The sequence below is a fragment of the Diabrotica virgifera genome, chromosome 5, assembly GCF_917563875.1.
Source record: "Diabrotica virgifera virgifera chromosome 5, PGI_DIABVI_V3a".
Classification (NCBI taxonomy): domain Eukaryota; kingdom Metazoa; phylum Arthropoda; class Insecta; order Coleoptera; family Chrysomelidae; genus Diabrotica; species Diabrotica virgifera.
The window spans coordinates 146,544,576-146,570,493 of record NC_065447.1 but is presented as its reverse complement, the minus strand read 5'-3'; the positions used below and the strand labels follow the sequence as shown (position 1 = coordinate 146,570,493).

At 32.9% G+C, this 25,918-nt stretch overlaps 1 protein-coding gene across 1 annotated transcript in view; it reads left to right on the top strand.

Annotated features, from left to right (window-relative positions):
- Positions 1 to 25,918, top strand: part of LOC126884488 (cytochrome P450 4C1-like) — a 66,969-nt gene that overhangs the window by 19,644 nt on the left and 21,407 nt on the right. The gene's annotated exons all lie outside the window — the stretch shown is intronic.

Below are 25,918 nucleotides of genomic sequence, written 5' to 3'. Positions count from 1 at the left end.
TTCGTTCTAAACAGAACATCTTCAGTGCCTAGAATGAAGTATTTCCACGTTAGATTAAAGCAAAAGGTTAAAAAAGTGACTGTTAAAATGAAAAATGTGGGAATACTTACATCCTGCCGAGTATTTTGAAACTAGCACACCGTAAATAGTGTTAACATCATCATATATGGTTTACATAATGTAATATGTTAAAATGTTATGACTACAAGTCGATGTTAATGGATAAAGTGGAACACATGCTAAAAGGGTGCCATGGTTCCCTGCTCGAAGATACTAGGTACTTGCCAATTCAATGGGCACAGACCAACTGAGAAATTATGAAGTGGATATACAATTTGACAAGGGTGACATGACATGACAAGATAAAGCCAATTTTTGGTTAAAGTTGCATTTGATTTTGGATTTTTTAATAAAATGCGAAGGTTTGTCTGCAAAAATAATTTAAATTATTTGAATAATAAAATCTACTGTAAAGCAAGCGCGGCTCCTCCTTAGGGTCAATTGGTCAATGACCCCCCTAAAATAATCTCATAAAAATACCAATTTTATTAAAAATATCTTTTATCTAAAACTTCACTCTGAAATATAAAATTCTCTCTCAGCAGTCTGCATTGGCAAAACAAATATAATAGATATAATAACGTCGCGCCTCGCGCTATACACAAGCCCGTGGCTGGGCCGTATTTTAAATTGTCTATATACAGTTCTTATGGCTTATGGACAAATGCATGTAAAATAGAAAAGAGACGGCAGATAGCAATTTCGTGGGCGAGAGTGGGAGTGACCTTTCCGTCGTATACCTCTAGTAGAGTCGACGGCCTCACGTTTAGTTAGTTACCGTCTGCTGACCGCACTTCACGGCAGGTCTATATCGATCGCGGCGTATTTGCGTAATTTATTTTGTTTTGTTGGATTTTTTTGTGATTGTAACAAAAACAAGATGAGTGTTGTTGACGAAATAATTGCCTTAAAATCTGCTGGAACACTAAATTATGAACGGCGGCTTGAGAAAAAAGAAAGTGGTCGACCAAAACCAAACATGAATTTAAAACAAACAACAAAGGATAGGGGTAAGGACATTCAAAGATATTTTAAAGAATCAATGTACAATTTGTGTGATTGGATTTGTGGCTGCAGTGTGAGAAATGCATTTTTTTGCTATCCGTGTTTACTGTTTTCGAATGACGCTGTATGGGCGAAAAATGGAGTAACTGACATTAAGCATTTAAAAGTGAAAATTACAAAACATGCCTCTTCAACTACTCATATAAATTCATCAATGAGTTACGCAAGTTTAGGACGTGTTAACATAAGACAGCAACTTGATAGTGTATATCGTAAATCTGTGCATGACTTTAATGAATTGGTATCTAAAAATAGGTATATTTTAAACAAACTAATCGACTGTGTAAAATTTTGTGGAGTTTTCGAAATTGCATTGCGCGGTCATGACGAAAGTGACAGCTCCAATAATCGTGGAATTTTTCTGGGCCTTATCGATTTTGTTTCTGAACTGGATTTAATGTTTAAAGAACACATTGAAAAAAGTACAGTATTTAAAGGAACATCGAAAACAATTCAGAACGATATTTTAGAATCAATGTTAGCCATTGTGCATACTCATATCATGAAGGAGATTGGCCAGACAAATTTTGTGGCCATTCAAGTAGATGAGACCACAGACAGCTCCAATAAAACGCAGATGATTATCATATTGCGATATGTATTAACTGGTATTGTACATGAAAGATTTTGGAAATTTGTTAACCCCCTAGGTACTACAGCACAACATTTAACTAATGTAATATTGGAAGAACTTCAATTATTAAAAATTAATGAAGCACCTGAAAAATTGATTGCCCAAAGTTACGATGGTGCATCAGTCATGAGCGGTAAACTGGGAGGAGTACAAACAAAAATTAAAGAAATATACCCAAATGCACACTTCATTCACTGCTATGCCCATCAATTTAATCTTATCCTCCAAAAAGCGGCGAGTCAACACAAACCGATAAAAATATTTTTTGCAAATTTACACGGATTTTCGTCCTTTTTCGGCCGATCTCCAAAACGTACGATGGTTCTGGATAGAGTGGTTAAAGTAAGGCTACCTAAAGCTGCGCCTACTCGATGGGCTTTCAATACAAAATGTGTTGAAATTGTATACACTTATAAAGATGATTTAAAATCTTGCTTAGAGGAAATTATTGATGAGGAGCAAGATGGTAACAATATAAATCAAGCAACTGGTTTAAAAAGACATTTGGAAGATGAGCATTTTTTATTTTGGTTAAATTTTTTCCATAAAATAATGCCCCATGTTGATATATTGTTTAAACAATTGCAAATGCGAGACATTGATGTTATATCTGTCAAAAATTGTATCCTGTCTTTTAACAACAATATCCAAATAATTAGAAATACTATTTTGGAATCAGAAGTACCAAGCACATCAACAGCAAAAAAAAGAAAAACTACTGCAGAGGATCCAAAGCGACGAACTGCACTTGAAATTTGTGATATTATTATATCTGAAATAAATCACAGGTTTAGTTTCAATGATCATCTCATGATTTCACAGTTATTCTACATAGAGAAATTTGAAGCATACACTACCAACTTTCCGCAAAATATTTTAAAAATGGTGACGGCTAATTATCCCACAGTGAATATTTCCAAACTAAAATCGGAACTTGAAGTCTTATATTGTCGTGAGGATTTTCGCAATAGTGCTGGTGCAGTAGCCATACTTCAGCTTTTTATTAACATGAATTTGTCTGAAACATTTTCTGAAGCAGTGAAGTTATTAAATATTTTGTGCACACTCCCTATGACAACCGTGGAAAGTGAGAGATGTTTTTCTACTTTAAAAAGAGTAAAAACATTCCTGCGTAATACGATGGGACAACCTAGACTTAGTGCCTTGTCTATGCTGAGCATCGAGAAAACGCTTGTCAAGAGCATTCCAAATTTCAATGAGAAGGTCATAGACTATTTTGCAGAACTAAAGGATAGAAGAATTGACTTAAAATATAAAAATATTTAAAGTAAGTTTCGTTTTAATAAATTTACAATTTATTATACTATAAATATTCCTATCTATATATCAGTCAATAACCTGTTCATACCATTTTTCCTATATTTTTTAAAAGATTTACTCTAAAAAAAGACAAATTTAATTTTCGGAAAACTAGGGTAAATAGTATTGAGTTTTATCTAAGTCTGTATTTTTTATCTAAAATATAAATGCTAAAAGATCTTTTAAATACTTTAAAAAATCAACAGTTTGAAGTTTTCAAACCAAAATGACCCCCCTGAAGATTGACCCACGAGCCGCCGCTGCTGTAAAGTTTAAATTAACAACTCTCTATTCCAGAATAACTTATAAATTCATTAAATTTAATGCAGATATATTACGTGGTTTAAGTTGTGACGTCATCGGATGTGAAATGACGAGATGAAAGTTGAGTTTGTTGAAACAAGGAAATACACTACATAATAAGATAATTAGACTTGCGTGGAAAAACAAAGCTAAACAAGCCGAGAAAACCAGAATTTGAGAGTGTTTTTATGTGGTGAAATGTTGGTTGCCTAACAAGGCAAGCAGACAACAGGTTAAAGGTAAATGGTAGAATATTGCGAGAAAACAGTATATATACAAAAGGTGGCTATTTATTGTGTTAAATTTATTATTATACTATTGTAATGAATAATTATGTCTGTTAAAAGTTGGAAAATAGTTGTTAACAAAATTAAATAACTAAAGATTACTGTTAGTGAGGTAGATATATGTGTGAAGGATATGATTGTATATAGTATTGTGAAATGAATGAGAGTATGTAATAATATAATAAAATTAAACTATGTGACATAAAGTCTAATTCATCTTTATGTAGTTTTGAAAGGACTGAATGAATTGGAAGTAATGTATCTTGATAGTCTACCAACGTGGAATAGTGAATAAAATAATTAGAATGAGAGCTACCAATATAGGTCAAATTGTGGGTTGGTGTCAGTATGTAAAGGAGAATCTAAATTGAATGAGTATATGAAATAGAAAAGTATGAGATTGATTTCTATTGGTGATAGTGGAGTGAACAGACTGAAAAAAATGAAATATATTTAAGTGCACAAACTTTATGAACGTATGTGGTTGTAACTGAAATCAAACAAAAGAAAAATGTGAAAAAATTTTTATTTTAAATTGGGATAAATGGATATTGGAAGTTGCCTGATATGAATGGAAATGAAAAGATAGATGAAAAAAGAAGAATAGTGAATGAAATAAAACTTAAATGTTATAATCTGAAAGAAGTTTGACTGAATGGGTCGTAATGGATATAGGTGTGCAGTATCATATTGTTAAGTAAAGTCTAAGAATCTAAAAAGAAAGAATGTTACTAAGTAAGGAAAGTGATATATATGACAGACCAGAGTGATTGGATGTATGGTGTTTTTTATTATTGTAAGCGGAGATGAGAGAAAATGAGTAAGTAACATAGCAGGCAACAGGATAAGTGAGAGTGAAGAACATTCCAAAGAGACACTAAACCAGGCCGATTTAAGGATTAATAATAAGAAGAGGCATTTAAATAAATTATGAAAGAAATGGAGAGATGAGATATAGAGGACCTGAAAAAAAAAAAAAAGAGACAGAGACACAAGGTCAAACCAGAAATGACTAGGAGTGGAGAAAATATGAAGGATAGGAAAATAGAAGAATCAAAACTGTGTTAAGGATGGGATATTGGGGGAGGCAGCAATGAAATTGAAAAGTAATGCAAGTTGAGATATGTGTTAATGGGTGATTAGTATGGAAAGAGAAGACTGTTAGAAACTAGTGGGGTAGTGGAAAAAGAAGGGGGAGGAGGAAATGGAGAATAGGAGTATAGGGGAAGGGGGGTGAGAGGAATAATGAGAGAAAACTAGGGTTGGATTAAGGGAATAGTTGTCGATGGATAGGAGTGAAAGGACGATTTAAAGTTGTTTGACGATTAACGCAATTGGGGCTGGTCCTCATGTCTCTGGAAATCTCGAGGTCCTCATACAAATCCAGGCGTAGATTGTTTCTGTCTTGGATGTTATGAATTAATTTAACACCATCAGGGATGTCAAGATGATGATTATTAACTTTCAAATGATGGGAAAAGGCTGATGTAGTGTCTCTTTTAGAATGTTCAGCAGATCTGGTTGAGAGTGATCTGTAAGTCCTGCCGATGTAAGAGGCATCACAATCAGAACAAGTCAGTCTATAAACACCACTACGATTCATATAGTGTATTGTATCCTTGGTATTTGTCAAAAAGTGGCCAAGGGTATTTCCAACTTTGAAAGAAATATGTATATTCTCAGAAGAGTTAGATACAATACGTTTAATCTTTTCAGATAGATGTGGGTTATGATGTGGTAGTGACCTGTAAATAGCAGAAGAGGAAGATGACTGATGGAAAGCAGAATTTTGAAGCAATTTAGACTCTCTTTTACGGATGAGTTTATCTATTATAGAGGGATCGTAACCATTGTTGACAGCTATTTGTTTTATAATGTTGAGTTCTTTGTTGAAAGAATCTGTTGACATAGGTATAGAGAAAAGTCTGTGTATGAAGCTTCTGAAAGCTGCTAGTTTGTGTGATAGAGGATGATTAGAAGAAAAATGAATTACATGGTCAGTTTGGGTGGGTTTACGAAAGATACCAAAGTTGAATTGGTTGTTAAGTCTGGTAATAGATAAATCAAGGAAATTAATGGCCTGAGAAGATTCTAGTTCCATGGTAAATTTGATATTAGGGTGAATTAAGTTAATTTTAAGAAGTAGTTGTTGAGCTGAGTCATGATGTCCAGCGATGAAGACCAAACAGTCATCTACGTAACGAAACCAATGTAAAATTTCTGGATTTTTCATAATGTGATTGGACTCTAAATGATCCATAAAGACATCAGCTAGGAATGGGGATAAGCAACTGCCCATTGCTAAACCATCTGGTTGTTTAAAGAATTTGTTGTTGAATTGAAAGAAATCTTGAGATAGACATAATTCAAGGATATCTAGTATCGGTGAAATGACATTGGGCTGAAAAGACTTGTTGACTAAGAGTGATTTTACCAGACTTAAAGTTTCGATTTTGGGCACTGAAGTAAATAGGTTGCTTACATCAAAAGAAAGCATAGTTATGTCTGGATTGAGATTGATGAGTTGAAGTTTATCAACTAATTGGTATGAATTTGATACAGTAAAACGGGGTGTGAAGTTGATTAAATTTTTTAAGGTGTTAAGTATGAATTTTGATAAAATAGAAACTGGAGTGTTAATGAAACTGACGACAGGACGTATAGGAATTCCAACTTTATGTATCTTGGGTAAACCGTACAACCTCGGAATAAGAGGGTTGCCAGGCAGTTTGTTGTAAGGGGCCTCATAATTGGATAAAAATTCAGAGTGTTTTTTGATGTTATCTTTCAATTTACTTATGAATCTCTTGGAAGGATCAGTTGGTAAAATAATGAAGTGGTTGTCATCTAGAAAAGATGAAACTTTATTGTTGTAAGTGTTACGGTCTAGAATAACCAAACAATTACCTTTATCAGCTTTAGAAAAAATTAGGTTGTGATTAGCAATTTTATGTTTAATTGATTTAAGAGTTTTGAGATGAGATTGAGCTTGTTTAAATGATAGATTATCAATAAAAGAAGAGTTCTGAGAAGAAGAAGAATTTGAAGATGAAGAAATCTTATTTTTATATTTATTTATGTAACGGTAACAGGAATTTCTAGTTGACGTTCTTTGTGAAAGAGATAATGAAAGGTTTTGGATTACTACATCTGTCTCAATAGATAGACTCTCAAGATCGTGTAAAGATAAATCTTTCGGGACGGAGTATTTGAGACCATAGTTTAATAATTTAATTTCATCTGTTGAAAAGCTGATATCGGTAAGGTTCTTTATTCTAGGGTGGAATTGAAAATCTGAAAACTTTTTACTGTTATTTCTATCCTGAGAGGCTTGATCATATACAGTTTTGTCTCTAATGAGATTAATAAGCTTGTTATGTACTCTATTGAATTTAATTTTGTTAGAAGCATCTACCTTGTCATGCACATCTGTCAAAAAATTATTGAAGTTAATGAATCCTATAATATCGAGCAAAGAATCATACATTACCTTAAGCTTACAATTGATGTAATTAAGTTTACTATAATGTGAACATATCTCTTTTTTCATAAGTTTTATCTGTAGTGAAGTCCTGATGTTGGGTGGTACATTTTTTGATGTCCTGACTATACTAAAAGTTGGAGAAACTTTGAATTTGAGACACTGTTGAATAAACCATATATCGAGTTTCAAGTTGTTTCGTCGTGTTGCTAGTCGCAAATACTGAAGAGCCAAATTGACCATACTGTCATTAATAAAAAATCAATGGGAAAATCCCAATAGTTGGCTGTATACCATAGTTTAAAAAACCAATACAGAAGTAAAAACTTCGAGATGTATTCTGGTATAAAATCGTTTATTTAAAAACTATAAAATGTCATCGATTGCAGAACGTTTTCGTTCTAAACAGAACATCTTCAGTGCATCCTGCCGAGTATTTTGAAACTAGCACACCGTAAATAGTGTTAACATCATCATATATGGTTTACATAATGTAATATGTTAAAATGTTATGACTACAAGTCGATGTTAATGGATAAAGTGGAACACATGCTAAAAGGGTGCCATGGTTCCCTGCTCGAAGATACTAGGTACTTGCCAATTCAATGGGCACAGACCAACAAAAAACGATTTTATACCAGAATACATCTCGAAGTTTTTACTTCTGTATTGGTTTTTTAAACTATGGTATACAGCCAACTATTGGGATTTTCCCATTGATTTTTTATTAATGACAGTATGGTCAATTTGGCTCTTCAGTATTTGCGACTAGCAACACGACGAAACAACTTGAAACTCGATATATGGTTTATTCAACAGTGTCTCAAATTCAAAGTTTTTCCAACTTTTAGTATAGTCAGGACATCAAAAAATGTACCACCCAACATCAGGACTTCACTACAGATAAAACTTATGAAAAAAGAGATATGTTCACATTATAGTAAACTTAATTACATCAATTGTAAGCTTAAGGTAATGTATGATTCTTTGCTCGATATTATAGGATTCATTAACTTCAATAATTTTTGACAGATGTGCATGACAAGGTAGATGCTTCTAACAAAATTAAATTCAATAGAGTAGATAACAAGCTTATTAATCTCATTAGAGACAAAACTGTATATGATCAAGCCTCTCAGGATAGAAATAACAATAAAAAGTTTTCAGATTTTCAATTCCACCCTAGAATAAAGAACCTTACCGATATCAGCTTTTCAACAGATGAAATTAAATTATTAAACTATGGTCTCAAATACTCCGTCCCGAAAGATTTATCTTTACACGATCTTGAGAGTCTATCTATTGAGACAGATGTAGTAATCCAAAACCTTTCATTATCTCTTTCACAAAGAACGTCAACTAGAAATTCCTGTTACCGTTACATAAATAAATATAAAAATAAGATTTCTTCATCTTCAAATTCTTCTTCTTCTCAGAACTCTTCTTTTATTGATAATCTATCATTTAAACAAGCTCAATCTCATCTCAAAACTCTTAAATCAATTAAACATAAAATTGCTAATCACAACCTAATTTTTTCTAAAGCTGATAAAGGTAATTGTTTGGTTATTCTAGACCGTAACACTTACAACAATAAAGTTTCATCTTTTCTAGATGACAACCACTTCATTATTTTACCAACTGATCCTTCCAAGAGATTCATAAGTAAATTGAAAGATAACATCAAAAAACACTCTGAATTTTTATCCAATTATGAGGCCCCTTACAACAAACTGCCTGGCAACCCTCTTATTCCGAGGTTGTCGGTTTACCCAAGATACATAAAGTTGGAATTCCTATACGTCCTGTCGTCAGTTTCATTAACACTCCAGTTTCTATTTTATCAAAATTCATACTTAACACCTTAAAAAATTTAATCAACTTCACACCCCGTTTTACTGTATCAAATTCATACCAATTAGTTGATAAACTTCAACTCATCAATCTCAATCCAGACATAACTATGCTTTCTTTTGATGTAAGCAACCTATTTACTTCAGTGCCCAAAATCGAAACTTTAAGTCTGGTAAAATCACTCTTAGTCAACAAGTCTTTTCAGCCCAATGTCATTTCACCGATACTAGATATCCTTGAATTATGTCTATCTCAAGATTTCTTTCAATTCAACAACAAATTCTTTAAACAACCAGATGGTTTAGCAATGGGCAGTTGCTTATCCCCATTCCTAGCTGATGTCTTTATGGATCATTTAGAGTCCAATCACATTATGAAAAATCCAGAAATTTTACATTGGTTTCGTTACGTAGATGACTGTTTGGTCTTCATCGCTGGACATCATGACTCAGCTCAACAACTACTTCTTAAAATTAACTTAATTCACCCTAATATCAAATTTACCATGGAACTAGAATCTTCTCAGGCCATTAATTTCCTTGATTTATCTATTACCAGACTTAACAACCAATTCAACTTTGGTAACTTTCGTAAACCCACCCAAACTGACCATGTAATTCATTTTTCTTCTAATCATCCTCTATCACACAAACTAGCAGCTTTCAGAAGCTTCATACACAGACTTTTCTCTATACCTATGTCAACAGATTCTTTCAACAAAGAACTCAACATTATAAAACAAATAGCTGTCAACAATGGTTACGATCCCTCTATAATAGATAAACTCATCCGTAAAAGAGAGTCTAAATTGCTTCAAAATTCTGCTTTCCATCAGTCATCTTCCTCTTCTGCTATTTACAGGTCACTACCATATCATAACCCACATCTATCTGAAAAGATTAAACGTATTGTATCTAACTCTTCTGAGAATATACATATTTCTTTCAAAGTTGGAAATACCCTTGGCCACTTTTTGACAAATACCAAGGATACAATACACTATATGAATCGTAGTGGTGTTTATAGACTGACTTGTTCTGATTGTGATGCCTCTTACATCGGCAGGACTTACAGATCACTCTCAACCAGATCTGCTGAACATTCTAAAAGAGACACTACATCAGCCTTTTCCCATCATTTGAAAGTTAATAATCATCATCTTGACATCCCTGATGGTGTTAAATTAATTCATAACATCCAAGACAGAAACAATCTACGCCTGGATTAGTATGAGGACCTCGAGATTTCCAGAGACATGAGGACCAGCCCCAATTGCGTTAATCGTCAAACAACTTTAAATCGTCCTTTCACTCCTATCCATCGACAACTATTCCCTTAATCCAACCCTAGTTTTCTCTCATTATTCCTCTCACCCCCCTTCCCCTATACTCCTATTCTCCATTTCCTCCTCCCCCTTCTTTTTCCACTACCCCACTAGTTTATAACAGTCTTCGCTTTCCATACTAATCACCCATTAACACATATCTCAACTTGCATTACTTTTCAATTTCATTGCTGCCTCCCCCAATATCCCATCCCTAACACAGTTTTGATTCTTCTATTTTCCTATCCTTCATATTTTCTCCACTCCTAGTCATTTCTGGTTTGACCTTGTGTCTCTGTCTCTTTTTTTTTTTTTTTTTTTTTCAGGTCCTCTATATCTCATCTCTCCATTTCATTCATAATTTATTTAAATGCCTCTTCTTATTATTAATCCTTAAATCGGTCTGGTTTAGTGTCTCTTTGGAATGTTCTTCACTCTCACTTATCCTGTTGCCTGCTATGTTACTTACTCATTTTCTCTCATCTCCGCTTACAATAATAAAAAACACCATACATCCAATCACTCTGGTCTGTCATATATATCACTTTCCTTACTTAGTAACATTCTTTCTTTTTAGATTCTTAGACTTTACTTAACAATATGATACTGCACACCTATATCCATTACGACCCATTCAGTCAAACTTCTTTCAGATTATAACATTTAAGTTTTATTTCATTCACTATTCTTCTTTTTTCATCTATCTTTTCATTTCCATTCATATCAGGCAACTTCCAATATCCATTTATCCCAATTTAAAATAAAAATTTTTTCACATTTTTCTTTTGTTTGATTTCAGTTACAACCACATACGTTCATAAAGTTTGTGCACTTAAATATATTTCATTTTTTTCAGTCTGTTCACTCCACTATCACCAATAGAAATCAATCTCATACTTTTCTATTTCATATACTCATTCAATTTAGATTCTCCTTTACATACTGACACCAACCCACAATTTGACCTATATTGGTAGCTCTCATTCTAATTATTTTATTCACTATTCCACGTTGGTAGACTATCAAGATACATTACTTCCAATTCATTCAGTCCTTTCAAAACTACATAAAGATGAATTAGACTTTATGTCACATAGTTTAATTTTATTATATTATTACATACTCTCATTCATTTCACAATACTATATACAATCATATCCTTCACACATATATCTACCTCACTAACAGTAATCTTTAGTTATTTAATTTTGTTAACAACTATTTTCCAACTTTTAACAGACATAATTATTCATTACAATAGTATAATAATAAATTTAACACAATAAATAGCCACCTTTTGTATATATACTGTTTTCTCGCAATATTCTACCATTTACCTTTAACCTGTTGTCTGCTTGCCTTGTTAGGCAACCAACATTTCACCACATAAAAACACTCTCAAATTCTGGTTTTCTCGGCTTGTTTAGCTTTGTTTTTCCACGCAAGTCTAATTATCTTATTATGTAGTGTATTTCCTTGTTTCAACAAACTCAACTTTCATCTCGTCATTTCACATCCGATGACGTCACAACTTAAACCACGTAATATATCTGCATTAAATTTAATGAATTTATAAGTTATTCTGGAATAGAGAGTTGTTAATTTAAACTTTACAGTAGATTTTATTATTCAAATAATTTAAATTATTTTTGCAGACAAACCTTCGCATTTTATTAAAAAATCCAAAATCAAATGCAACTTTAACCAAAAATTGGCTTTATCTTGTCATGTCATGTCACCCTTGTCAAATTGTATATCCACTTCATAATTTCTCAGTTGGTCTGTGCCCATTGAATTGGCAAGTAGCTAGTATCTTCGAGCAGGGAACCATGGCACCCTTTTAGCATGTGTTCCACTTTATCCATTAACATCGACTTGTAGTCATAACATTTTAACATATTACATTATGTAAACCATATATGATGATGTTAACACTATTTACGGTGTGCTAGTTTCAAAATACTCGGCAGGATGTAAGTATTCCCACATTTTTCATTTTAACAGTCACTTTTTTAACCTTTTGCTTTAATCTAACGTGGAAATACTTCATTCTAGGCACTGAAGATGTTCTGTTTAGAACGAAAACGTTCTGCAATCGATGACATTTTATAGTTTTTAAATAAACGATTTTATACCAGAATACATCTCGAAGTTTTTACTTCTGTATTGGTTTTATATAAATAAAAGTATTACATACTATGTATTTTGGCAGATCAAATAGGTAGGTTTATACCCATGATACATTAACAATTATTACGTACCTGTTGCTTTTAAAAACTATTTAAAAGTCACTACAATATTACAAACTTTTTTGTTTCTGTCCTCACAACAATAAAACTAATATATTATACATTTGTTTACCTTTACCTTTACCTCCAAACCACAGCTGCCATATCGGATAATTTTTGACATGTCATTTGAACATCCAATCAGAACAAAGTTATAATGCGCATGCGCCGGGCTGATAGGTTTTAACATATAAAAAAATCACCCTCTATCGCCGGTAAAGAAGTATAACTTCAAAAAAAACGTTATATGATAAATTTAAAAATAGTTAGTTAGTTAGTTAGTTAAGCCGTCCTCTTGTACCTTACGGTGTCGAGGTAAGTGGAGAAATGAGACGTCTCCATGCCTTTCGGTCGGTAGCTAGTCTTTCTGCTTCTCTCCACCCAATATTTCTTTTTTCGCAAGCCTTTCCAATATTTGCATTCCACGTTCTTGCTGGCCTGCCTCTTCTTCGTTTGTTGTCAGATGCCGCTTTCCATACCCTCTTTACAGTTCTACCTTCACTCATTCTCGCCATATGTCCGAACCACGATAACTGTTTCGTTTCAAGTCTGTCTAAGGTGCTTCCAACACCGCACCTTTCACGTATGTCTTCATTTCTTTTACGATCACGTCTGGTCACCCCGGATACCGCACGTAAATATCGCATTTCGCATGCTTGGATTTTACTACGGATGTTGTCGTTCACTGTCCACGTTTCACTACCGTAGAGTAGCACCGGCTCGTATACGGTTTGAAATACTTTCATTTTTGTTTTCAAGCTTACTTCTTTCTTCCTAATAAAACTTTTATTTAGTGCATAGTATAATTTTGTTGCACTCATTACCCTGCTGTTTATTTCTGGTTCTATATTTCCTTGCCCATTCACTGTTGATCCTAGATACTTGAAGTCCTAAACTTGTGTAATGGTCTCATTATTCAACTTAACATTTATATTTTCTTGTGTTTTCGATATTACTAAAGCTTCTGTTTTTTCAATATTTATTCTCATCCCAAATTTCTTAAAGGCTTCATTCCAAACATTCACATTTACTTGCAAGTCTTTTTCTGATTTTGCCACAATAACCAGGTCATCGGCATATATCAACTCTGACACGCAAACTTGTCGAAGTTTATACACCCCAACCCTAGTTCTTTTTACCTTACCCCTGCATTCTTTTGCAATTTCGTCCATTAGAGTGATAAATAACAAAGGACTCAGAACACCACCTTGTCTTACACCTGTCCTTGTGTAGAATTCAAGAGATGAGCAATTGTTCGTTCTTACATTATTACGTGTACATGTATATATACTCTTTATTGCTTGGATTAACTTCGGTTTCACATTTCTACGGTTTAATATTTCCCAGATCTTGTTACGTGGCGCCCGATCAAATGCTTTTTCCAAGTCCACAAAACAGAGATACAACTTACTGTTATGCTCTAGGGCTTTTTCTGATAACTGTCTCACCGTGAATATGAGATCGGTTGTACCTCGCCCTGGCCTAAAGCCGCATTGGCTGTCATCCAGTGTGGCCTCGATCTTTTCTCGCAGCTTTTTCTCTAGTATTATTTCGTAGATTTTACTAGCAACTACCAACAATGATATTCCTCTATAGTTAGAACACTTATGTTTATCGCCTTTTTTGTGTAATGGTAGAATAGTTGCAAGCGTCCAATCTCTAGGTATGCATCCGGTACGCCAACAGCTCCTTATGATCTTCCATAGTAATTGTAATCCTTCTCCTTCCATATATTTAATTAGCTCAGCCTTAATATTATCGTGTCCTGCAGCCTTGCCATTTTTTAATTTTAAAATTGCTTCCCTGTATTCTTCGTATGTTATGTCATCATCATCTTGTTGTTCATTTAAATTGTACTCCTCCCTGTCATTCTCTATTTCGTTGTTGTCTCCCATTAATAACTCCATAAAATGTTCTCGCCATCTTTCGGTAATCTCTTCATTTTTTAATAATATGTTACCATCTTTGTCCTCTAAACCTGTTAATCCGTTTGATTTTTTTTGTCTTAGATTTTTTAAAGTCCTATAAAGCAACTTCGCATTCCCCTTACTATCACTTTCCATTTTATTTCCAAATTCTTCCCATTGTCGATTCTTAGCTTCTTTAATTTTATTTTTAACCAGTATTCTCTGTTCCTTATATTCTTGATAATTACTTTCACTTTTATTGCTTATATACTTTTTCCACAATTTTTTCTTCTTCGAAACTTCCAATTTTATGTCATTATTCCACCAAGCTGTACCTTTCAGATATCTTCCTTTCGTTACCCCACATACTTTACTCCCAGTTGCGTACACCAGCTCCTTAAAAATGTTCCATAATATTTCTATATCCTCCTCATTTTTCCAATTTGTTTTTCGTATTTCTTCATTTAATTTACGACAGTATTCTTTCCTAATATTTTCAGACTGAAGTTTGTATACTTTAATACTTGGTTGTTCGTAGCGATTTTCTTCATTTTTAATATTAAATGCCTGTTCTCTCCTTGTCTTTACTTTAGTTTCAACGAGAAAATGATCCGAGCTGATCTCATAGCCTCTTTTAACACGCACGTCCGCTATTTCATTTTTGTATCTGTTCTGTACTAATACTAGGTCAATAACGGATTTTTCGTTCCGCGAATCCATCACTCGTGTGTATTTATGAATCTCCTTGTGTTGAAAAAATGTGTTACTAACTTGCATATCATTCATGATGCAAAACTCGATGACTCTTTGTCCATTATTATTCCTGACCATTTCTCCATATGGTCCTATAGGGTAGTCATATTCATTGCTTGACCCCACTCGCCCATTAAAATCGCCTACTATTATGACCTTATGATTTATTTGGTCCATTTCGTCCTGCAATTGTTCCCAGAAGCTATCTTTGAGTTCCTTGGCTTCATTTTCCGATGGTCCATACCCAACAATAATTGTTGTCTTCTCGTTTTTACTCATATCTATTCTAAGGAGTCTTTCCGAAATATTTTTCCATCTAGTGATATTTTTATGCTCATTTCTGTGAACCATTAGGGCAACTCCTGCCCTCGCACGTTCTGACTCATTAACACCTCCAAAAATCATGTAGTGCTCATTTCTCATTTTAATACATCCACTACCTTTTCTCTTTGTTTCAGTTAATGCTAAAAAATCCATTTTTGTGTTTTCAAACTCATCAATAAGTTCCTCTTCTTTGCCATTTAGACTTTGTATATTCCACAACCCAATTTTCCAATACTTATTTTGTTTTTCATTTTTTGCATTCATAGTTCTTTCATTGTCTGTATTTTTACGGTTTAGTTTTTGCATATTTTTGTCAAGACTCGCATCGATTTTGTTATATTCTCTCATGTCCATAATCTGTGCCATGTTCGTATCCATATCCATCCTCGAATTTGCATTAACTAGTAGTTTTTTAAACCAGTTGCTGCTACATTATCTCTGACTATTTCTATATTATTCGTACTATATAAAACCATAACCCATTTTTATTCTTTTGCCATTTGCCTTTTCTTTTGCTGCTATATGTCTAAGATTTTTCTGCATATCAATCTCTTTAAGTGTTAAATCGCATTCAATGTATACGCGGTGTTGTCTATAACTTCTAAGATTACTTTTTGCTTTTAGTACTCTTAGTTTGTCTTCAAACTTACTAAACTCAATAATGCACATATTGTCGTTGATCTTTTGTACCTTATTTAACTCTGCCATTATTCGTAGCTCTTTATTTAAAAAGTTTCCTATTTCATTCTTAAGCTGTTCCATATCAGACGTACTTATTGGCAAACCCTTCATTATTAAATTATTTTTCTTTCTTTCTTTTTGGCAGATTTCTAAAGTTAGCTCTAATTTATCCATTTTTTGTTTCATACTCATCATTTCCTTTTTTAAATTTTCATTTTCTTGAATTATTTGTTTAATCTTTTCTTTGTACTCGCTATTCTCTTTTCTGAGTTCTTTCATTTCTCCTACCAACTCACCTACCATGTTTTTTATATCCTCTAGTTCCTTATCTTTCTTTTTATTATCAGTTATTAACGTTTTCATCAGTTCCGTAATTTCATTCTCTCTACCTCCAGCATTCTTTGTATCGGGAGATCGATATACTTTTCTGCTCTTACTAAAGATTCCGTCAAATTCATTTCCTTTCCTTTTACCATCCTCTGATAAATAAGTGTCGCTGCCGCTGTCAGTCATCTTAATTTCAATTACTATTATAATTAATTGTTTGACTGTATTTTACTGGTATTCCTATTTCTATCTGAATGTTGTTTGTTTTTATTTATAAAATAAATATATGTTTTGCAATCAATTTGCTATTTACAGTAAAGGTTTAATTCAAATTGTTTATGCACGAGGAATTTGACACCGATTTCAACTAGGTCAAATTTATAAAACCATTACTAATTAAAAAATCACTTACCGCTCGCAAAATGTTAAATCAAAATCCTTCTATGTCCTTTGTACACAAACAACATTCACAACACTAAATAATCCTAAATCAATCCTAAATCACTTTTAAATCAATTTACATCACATATCTAAATGGTTTTCGTGGTAAAGCCCGAATCCGAGTTGTTTACCGCCGAGTCACATAAAATACGTGCGACCTCCTCGCTTGCTTCAACTCAACTAACTCAACAAAAATCGCGAAATTTAAAAATAATAAAATTTAAACAGTAAAACATAAAAAATCGTTAAAAGTATAAAATTTTGAAAAACCATATGTTGCTTAAAAATAGCCACACAACCTTCTATAATAGACCATTTTAAAGGCAATTGACTTCTCTTCCTACTAAATGTACCATTGCATACACCTAGAACTGCGTAGAAAAAAGTTACAGAACAATGTTTGTGGAATAATAGGGAAAATGACCCAAAAATGCTGTGGGTGGCGAACTTGGAAAAATCATATTTCGGAAATTATAAATCCTAAAGTCTTCTACCAAACGTCATTTTAAAGAGGAAGGATAGATGTTTGTGAAGCAATGCCTCTACCTATATCCCCGTGGAAAGTAGTTATGGGGCAAAAAACAAAATTGCTTTTGACTCTTAAAGGTGATATTTCGGTAGTAAATTTAACCAGGAACCATAGAACTCACCCTCATACACCTTGTGACTAGGGACTTATTCACCCCTTTCTCAAAACGCACCCCTTTAAATGGTATCACTCCGCGGTTTTTTCATATTTAGTGTTCCATTGACCATATGAAACAATAAAATCTTATAGGCTATTGATTATGTTCAAAATAAGAGAGCTAAGAGAAACTACAACGTTAAGAGGGTTTTATTGTTTTATATGGTCAATGGAACTCTAAATAAGAAAAAAACGGCGAAGTGCTACCATTTAAAGGGGTGCGTTTTTGAGAAAGGGGTGAATTAGTCCCTAGGCACAGGGTAAATTAGGGTAAATTCTATGCACTTTTGGTACATTCTTCCTCTTTAAAATGACGTTTGGTAGCAGTCTTTAGAGTTTGCAGTAGGTATCCGAAATATGATTTTTCAAAGTTCGCCGCTCACAGCATTTTTGGGCAAGTTTCCCCATTATTTCGCAAACTTTTTTCTATAACTTTTTTCTACGCATTTCTAGGTACAATATATGCAATGGTACATTTAGTAGAAAAAAAAGTCCTTTGGTATTTCAAAGTTTTATACTTGATATTTGTAATATGTATTTCGATAGTAAATTTAATCTGGAATAATTTTTCTATAGACGTGTTTGTACCTAAAGTGCATAAAACTCACCCTAATGTGCCTAGGGACTAATTCACCCTTTGCTCAAAAACGCACCCCTTTAAATGGTAGCACTCCAAGGTTTTTTCATATTTAAAGGTCCATTGACCATATGAAACAATAAAATCGTTAACGTTGTAGTTCCTATCTAAAGTACATAATCAATAGCCTATTATTTTGAACATAATCGATAGCCTAATATTTGTTATAAATTTAACTAAATGACAACTATGTATTTAAAAACTCAATTACTACTGTTGCTCGCTTTCCACAACTAAATTTAGACCTTCAGGGTTTTTACTCAGTCTCGATAGGACTATATTTTCAGAATTTTGAGGAAATGCTCACTACAACTCTTGCTTGAGCATCGATTCTGTCAAACATGATATAACATAAACATTTTCAATAAACAAAATTTTATTTTGAAGGTCTATGATAAATTTCTTCTGCATAATATCCATCCCAAGAGTGTAATTATCTTTAATATCAGCTACAAGAAATAGGTGTTTTATCAAGGTGTTACCAATTTGTATGATTGCCTTTACCTCTCCAGGAATTGTAATAGTGTAACCTAAAGCTATTTCAAGAACTAAGTTTATTTTAGTAGGTTGCAGTATTCCACTGAGAAATCCAATTTTAATAAAGGATCTGGTTGCACTGATATCAATAATAAAGGTGGCTTTTTGATCGTCAACGTAGCCTTTAATAAATTGTGTTCATTTTAATTTTAAGTAGAAGTGCGAATTTTAGGGCGTTTATTAGATACATACAGTAGACCCCCGTCTATAGGAGACGCCCTTCTGATAAAATAGGTTGTTGGTTATCTACGGTAGTAACTTCCTCATTTTCTCGAAATCTTATTTTTTTTTGTTTTGGGCGAGATCTGGAAATATTTTTCCCCACTTCATACTACTCGGCTGAGATTATTGCTCCATTTAGCTATTTATTATGTTTTAATAACCAATAACCATAGTTTCTATATCTCGCTGAGAAGCAGGAAGGAATACCCCATAAGTGTTCAATAGGATTCATATCCGGAGTGTGAAACGACCAATTCAATTTCTGAGTGTCACTGAACCTCATTTAAATATTCAGTTACGATACGGGGTATGTGCTTCTCGCGCTGTCATGCATTAATAGAGGAAAGTCGCCAATTATGGAATTCCATTTTGTTTTGCGGATATAAAATAATACCTTTATAGAAATGAAAACAATTTAATGTTATGAAGTAGTAGTAATTAAAAGCCTTCTATTAAATATCTTAATTAACAAAAAAAAATCGATCAAAAAAACCAAAATCCCAAATGGGTAACCAAATATGGAATAGGTACCCATATATGAAATATAGGCATAAACCAACATATCAATAACAAAAATAGACAGAAACATCTGAGATCAAATAAATTTAAATAAGAAAATTGTGAAAAATGAAAGAAGTAGCTTAGATCACATTTCATACATGGATCACAGATCCATGTATGAAACTCTGGACCAGCACAATCATAATGAGCCCACTTACACTTAATCCACTATTCCATAATTAGGCACCAACGACTGTCCATATTTGGATTTGTACATTAGTTCAAACTAGTATCAACATTTTTTCAAGTCGTAATGTTTTAATTACAGAAGGTCATAAAATATCAAAATAAAGGTACTATTGATATACGCAATAACATAACATGTCTGTATTCATGCGTAATAACCAATAATACTCGTTAAATATATTTACCTTTGACATTTTCTGCAAGACGATAAAACAAAACGCGCCTGTCAGACACGTATCGTTCGCGCATCTAACACAGAGGTGTGAATACGATAATAAAGAGAGCAACTGAAATAGAGGATGGTCTTGTAGTGCGGTTCCAACTTATATTTTCGGAGAAATCAAGGAATTCCATATTAGGGCACTATTCCATATTTGGTTACTTTCCTCTATGAAATTATTTTCTATAGTAGGGGAGCTCAAGCGGGGATTTTTGCAGTTACTCGAGCGCGTCAGATTATTACATGGGGAGAAACCTTGTACCCTGAAAATGTATCTCTACCATATATTGGCTCTTAATGCAGGGGAGTTCGGTAAGGGGGGGCCGAAAAAAAATATATCCTTAGAAAAACCCGAAATAGTTATATTAAGTTAAGGTAAGTTAAGCACGTTAAACACGACTTCCCGCGGAGAGGGGTGGGGGATAAATTTAATATTTTAAATACGAATCCCGCGATGTTTCGCGAAATGAACATCAGATCGAAAAACTGAAAAATACACTTATTCAATATTTTTGAAAAATCTCTCGAATGGTACCAAACACGACCCCCCACTGAGGTGGGGTGGGGGGTTACTTTAAAATCTTAAATGGGAGCCCCCCAAAAATAAGTAAATTTTATTCTAGACATTTTTTCGAATTATGGATAGATAGCGCTATAATCTAAAAAACGATTATTGGAAATGGAAAATTAAATTAAAAAATAGAAAGTCCCCACTAAAATGGAAAATTTTACTTAACTTTTTTTGGTTTTAGGACCTACTCTTCATAACCTAATAGGTACCCAAAGCGCTCGAGTGACTGCACATTTAGCATACTTTGCTCCCCTACCACTATATAAGCAATATAAGGTACGAAAGGAACAACGTGTTCAAAAAAACAAAATTTTTGTAATGTACTTTCGTTATTTAAAGATTCTGTACTGTACGTAAGGACGCCAAATCCGTTCTTGCTGTTAAAATTTCAAGGATATTCCATCCCAAAACATCACAGAGCCTCCATTAAACAATCTCGTCTCTCTTATGTTGCACTTTGGATACCGCTTACCTTGTCGACGAATAACTCTTAAGCGTCGATCAGAACTGTTTTTATAAGTAGAGAGGAAAACACGCGATATTAGTTTACGTTATGTTTATTTCTGTTTTTTTAACTATTCATCATCATCATCATCATCATCAGTGGCGTTACAGCTCTTTATGAGCCAAAGCCTTCTTTAGAACAATCCTCCATTCGCCCCTGTCTCTGGCAACTCTTCTCCATGCTCTAATTCCAATAGATTTCAAATCATTTTCTAGGTTGTCCTGGTACCTAAGTCTCGGTCTTCCTCTTGTTCGTTGTCCCATCGGCCCTCTTCGGTCAAAAACTTTTCTGACTATGGCATCTTCCTCTCGTCTGATTACATGACCTATCCATCTAAGGCGTGCTACCTTAATGAATTTTACAACGTCAGGTTCTCCAAAACTTCTATACAGGGTGAGTCATGAGGAACTGTACATACTCCTACCTCGTATAGAGGCCCCTATGGGGAATAACAAATGACCATTAAAAAGTGTCTGCTTCCATTGTTTAATAATATACAGGGCGAGTTTCGCATTTTGACAGAAATTTGTATTCGTCATAATTTTTGAACGGTCAGATCGATGTGTCTCTTATTTTGGTCAATCGTTACACTATTGCCACCTAATCAACTGATTTATTCAAACTAGAAAAAAATCAGGTCCGGCTTTAAAAAAATTAGTTCGTTTGGGTCTTAGAAAAAATTTCACCCTGTATAAGCTTTTTGAAAACTCTAATATGAATATAAAATTAATTTTTTTTTTGAACAAATATTTAATTTATGTTACCACCAATCAACTGATTTATTCAAACAAGAAAAAAATCAGGTCCGGATTTAAAAAATAAGTTCGTTTTGGTCTTAGAAAAAATTTCACCCTGTATACGCTTTTTGAAAACTCTAATATGATTTTTACAAATTAGATAAATAGGCAATTAAAATGGCATATTGATTTTTTTCCCCACACGATCACTTAATTTTTTATAAAAAAAATCAAATTTGACTATGAATAATTAAAAGTTTGGTAAAGTGAACCATAGATTAAAAAAAATAACTTTTTTCTTCAAACGTCAAATAATGATGACATTACTTATTTAACTTGATCCTGTCAAAGTTTGATGTCTCCGCCGGCATCAGTTTTTTTTTCCCATTTCTTTACGGCGGAGGGAAAAATGTTGTCATGGCAACAATATGAAACATGTCACAAAGCAACAATACAAATGTCATTAACAACAATTAAAAATCATTTTTATTTATAGTAATATTAAAAGTACAATTAGTTAATGAGACATTTTCAAAATTGAAATCGTGCAAAAATGTTCCCGACTCTTGATACGCATTGGTAATTGTTGATGATACTGATGGTCGAGCACAACTTTCAGCAATCATTCCCGATGTTGGCGAATCATGACTTAATTATTTTAATTTCTAACATCTAGACGACTTTGATAGTTGTTAATTTCGAGTAAAAATAGCGTATGAATTGTACTATTTATGGTTGAAAATTGCTACGTTTGAAGAAAAAATAGTATACTTTATTCGGCAAAGAAGCGACTTTTCTTGACGCGCCCGATATTACGCGCCGAACGAAGTGAGGCGCGTAATAGAGGGCAAGTCATGCTTCTCCGCCTCATAAAGTAATATACTATTATTACAAAAATGAATTTTTTTGAACAAATATTTAATTTATGTTATCACCCAATTAACTGATTTATTTAAACTAGACAAAAATCAGACCCGGATTTAAAAAATTAGTTTGTTTGGGTCTTAGAAAAAATTTCACCTTGTATACGTTTTTTGAAAACTCTAATATGAATTTTACAAATAAGACAAATAGGCAATTAAAATGGCATATTTATTTTTTCCCCACACGATTACTTGTTTTTTTACTAAAAAATCAAATTTGACTATGCATAAAAAGTTTGGCAAAGTTTTTGCATAGATTTAAAAAAATTAACTTTTCTTACAAAAACAACGTTTTTCTTAAAATTAAAAGTTTTACCATTTTTTTTTTCTATAACACGTCTAGATCTAAAACTTCCCATAACACTTCTTTTGGACTCTATAGTTTAACATAGACGTGATCAAATTGATAAATTTTAAATTTTTCCACCTAATTTTTGCGATTTACAAGTTTGCAACTTTTACAAGAAGAAGACTGAAAGTCTACAACAATTTTCATAGTCTTCACAATTGTAAGAGGTATGTGCTGTAAAAATTTCAGAAAAAAAAAATTTTAAAATGGAACAGAGTTGTAGCGAGTTAAACCGTGAGTTCATTTTTTTTTTCATTTTTAGGTTAAAATTCAGATTTTGACAAATTTGATTTTTTAATAAAAAATTAAGTAATCGTGTGGGGAAAAAAATAAATATGCCATTTTAATTGCCTATTTGTTTTATTTGTAAAATTCATATTAGAGTTTTCAAAAAGCGTATACAGGGTGAAATTTTTTCTAAGACCAAAACGAACTAATTTTTTAAATCCGGACCTGATTTTTCTCTAGTTTGAATAAGTCAGTTGATTGGATGGTAACATAAATTACTTATTTGTGCAAAAAAAAATTAATTTTTGTAATAAAAGTTATTTTTTTTTAATCTATGGTTCACTTTACCAAACTTTTAATTCATAGTGAAATTTGATTTTTTTATAAAAAATTAAGTAATCGTGTGCGGAAAAAAATAAATATGCCATTTTAATTGCCTATTTGTCTAATTTGTAAAATTCATATTAGTTCAGTTTTCAAAAAGCGTATACAGGGTGAAATTTTTTCTAAGACCCAAACGAACTAAGTTTTTTAAAGCCGGACCTGATTTTTTCTAGTTTGAATAAATTAGTTGATTAGGTGGTAATAGTGTAACGATTGACCAAAATAAGAGACACATCGATTTGACCGTTCAAAAATTATGACGAATACAAATTTCTGTCAAAATGCGAAACTCGCCCTGTATATTATTAAACAATGGGAGCAGACACTTTTTAATGGTCATTTGTTATTTCCCATAGGGGACTCTATACGAGGTTATGTACAGTTCCTCATGACTCACCCTGTATGGGCCATTCCACGAACATACGCCTGTTTTGGATTACTTCGACAACGAATATTTTACTGTGCAACATAATAAGTACGAAAGTAAATGGCGCTAATAATTATTCCAGTAAACAACAATGTAATTTGCAATTTACTTTCGTTCTTCTTATTTTGCACATTAAAACATTCGTTGTCGAAGTAATCCAAAACAGGCGTATGTTCGTGGAATAGGGTATACAACTCAAAGTTGTAACGCCTGCGCCACAAACCTTGTTTTTTATGCCTCCATATATTCGTCTTAGTATTTTTCGCTCAAAACGTTTGAGCAATAGGGCTTTTCATCGATTGTCATTTGTTTCGAGCTTCTGTCATGTGTCACATAATTTTAATTTATCTACGTCATACGTCTTTGGTCCGTATCATTGGTTATATCAATAACGTATGACGTAGATATATTAATATTTTGTGACACATGACAGAAGCTCGAAACAAATGACTGTGAATGAAAAGCCCTATTCTTGGTCATTTTGTGTAAGTGACCAAGTTTCTGAACCATATGTTAGCACTGGTCTTATTAGTGTTTTGTATACAGTCAGTTTAATTTTTCTAGGCATTTTTGAGGCTATCTGTCTTCTTAATCCATAGTAACACTTCTTGGCGAGCACTATTCTTCTTTTAATTTCTTTACTGACATTGTTATCTTTAGTTAGCAGCGAGCCTAAGTATATGAAGGTGTCGACACCTTCCAGGGTGTTTAACTACACCTTTAACTACACTTTAAAAGGGTGTTCCAGGTTTTTAACTGTTGTTATTTTTAATTGGACATTTATTATTTTTGTAGTTAAAAATCACAAATTAATGAATCGAACCGTCGATTTTATTTGTTCTTAAGGCTGTATGACACTATGCATTTTCTTGTATCATTTCTAATATCGTTTCTGATATCGTTTCTTGTATACATTTTCTTGTATCATTTCTTGTACGTACATTTGTGCCCTGTATGACACTATGCAAGTTCTTGTATCGAAAATTGTATGAAATTCGGCACGTGATTGGTCGAAATTTTGTTTGTCACCCTGTGTCACGTTATGGTAGTACTGCATCTACAGACACAGCTGATTTTAAATATTTTATAAAATTTATAAACTTTTATATAATTAACATTTTAATGTTAACCAGAATTTTACGTTGACTGAGGTTGATTATTTGTGTTTTTATTTTGTTTTGATATTTGTGCTAAAATATTTGCATTAGAGTTATCTTCAGTTTGATCCAAATTAGGAACTATTGTATTTTCGTCTATTAAAAAATTATGCACCATGAAACCTAAATTTATAGTTTGTACTTTACTAGGAGCTAAATATATGGTTATAAGTAGAACTGTAGTCCATACCAAACGGTATATTAAGTATCAATAAAAGATTTATAAATAATACCTACAAAAACACAAATAAATTCATCAATACATTATCCCATTTTCATTTCAGCCGCCATTATGAGTAAGTAATTTTGACATTTTAGATGTTTTACCAGCAGGTTTTACGTTTTTGCTCTTTGCGCAGAAATTGGCGCAGTTCTTGTACAATAATCTGTGCCTGACACAAATTCTTGTATCGTTTCTGATATCGTTTCTTGTATCTGTGTATGACACTATGCATTTTTTTGACATATCAGAAACGATATTAGAAATGATACAAGAAAATGTATAGTGTCATACAGCCTTTAAAGATGTCAGGCAAATTA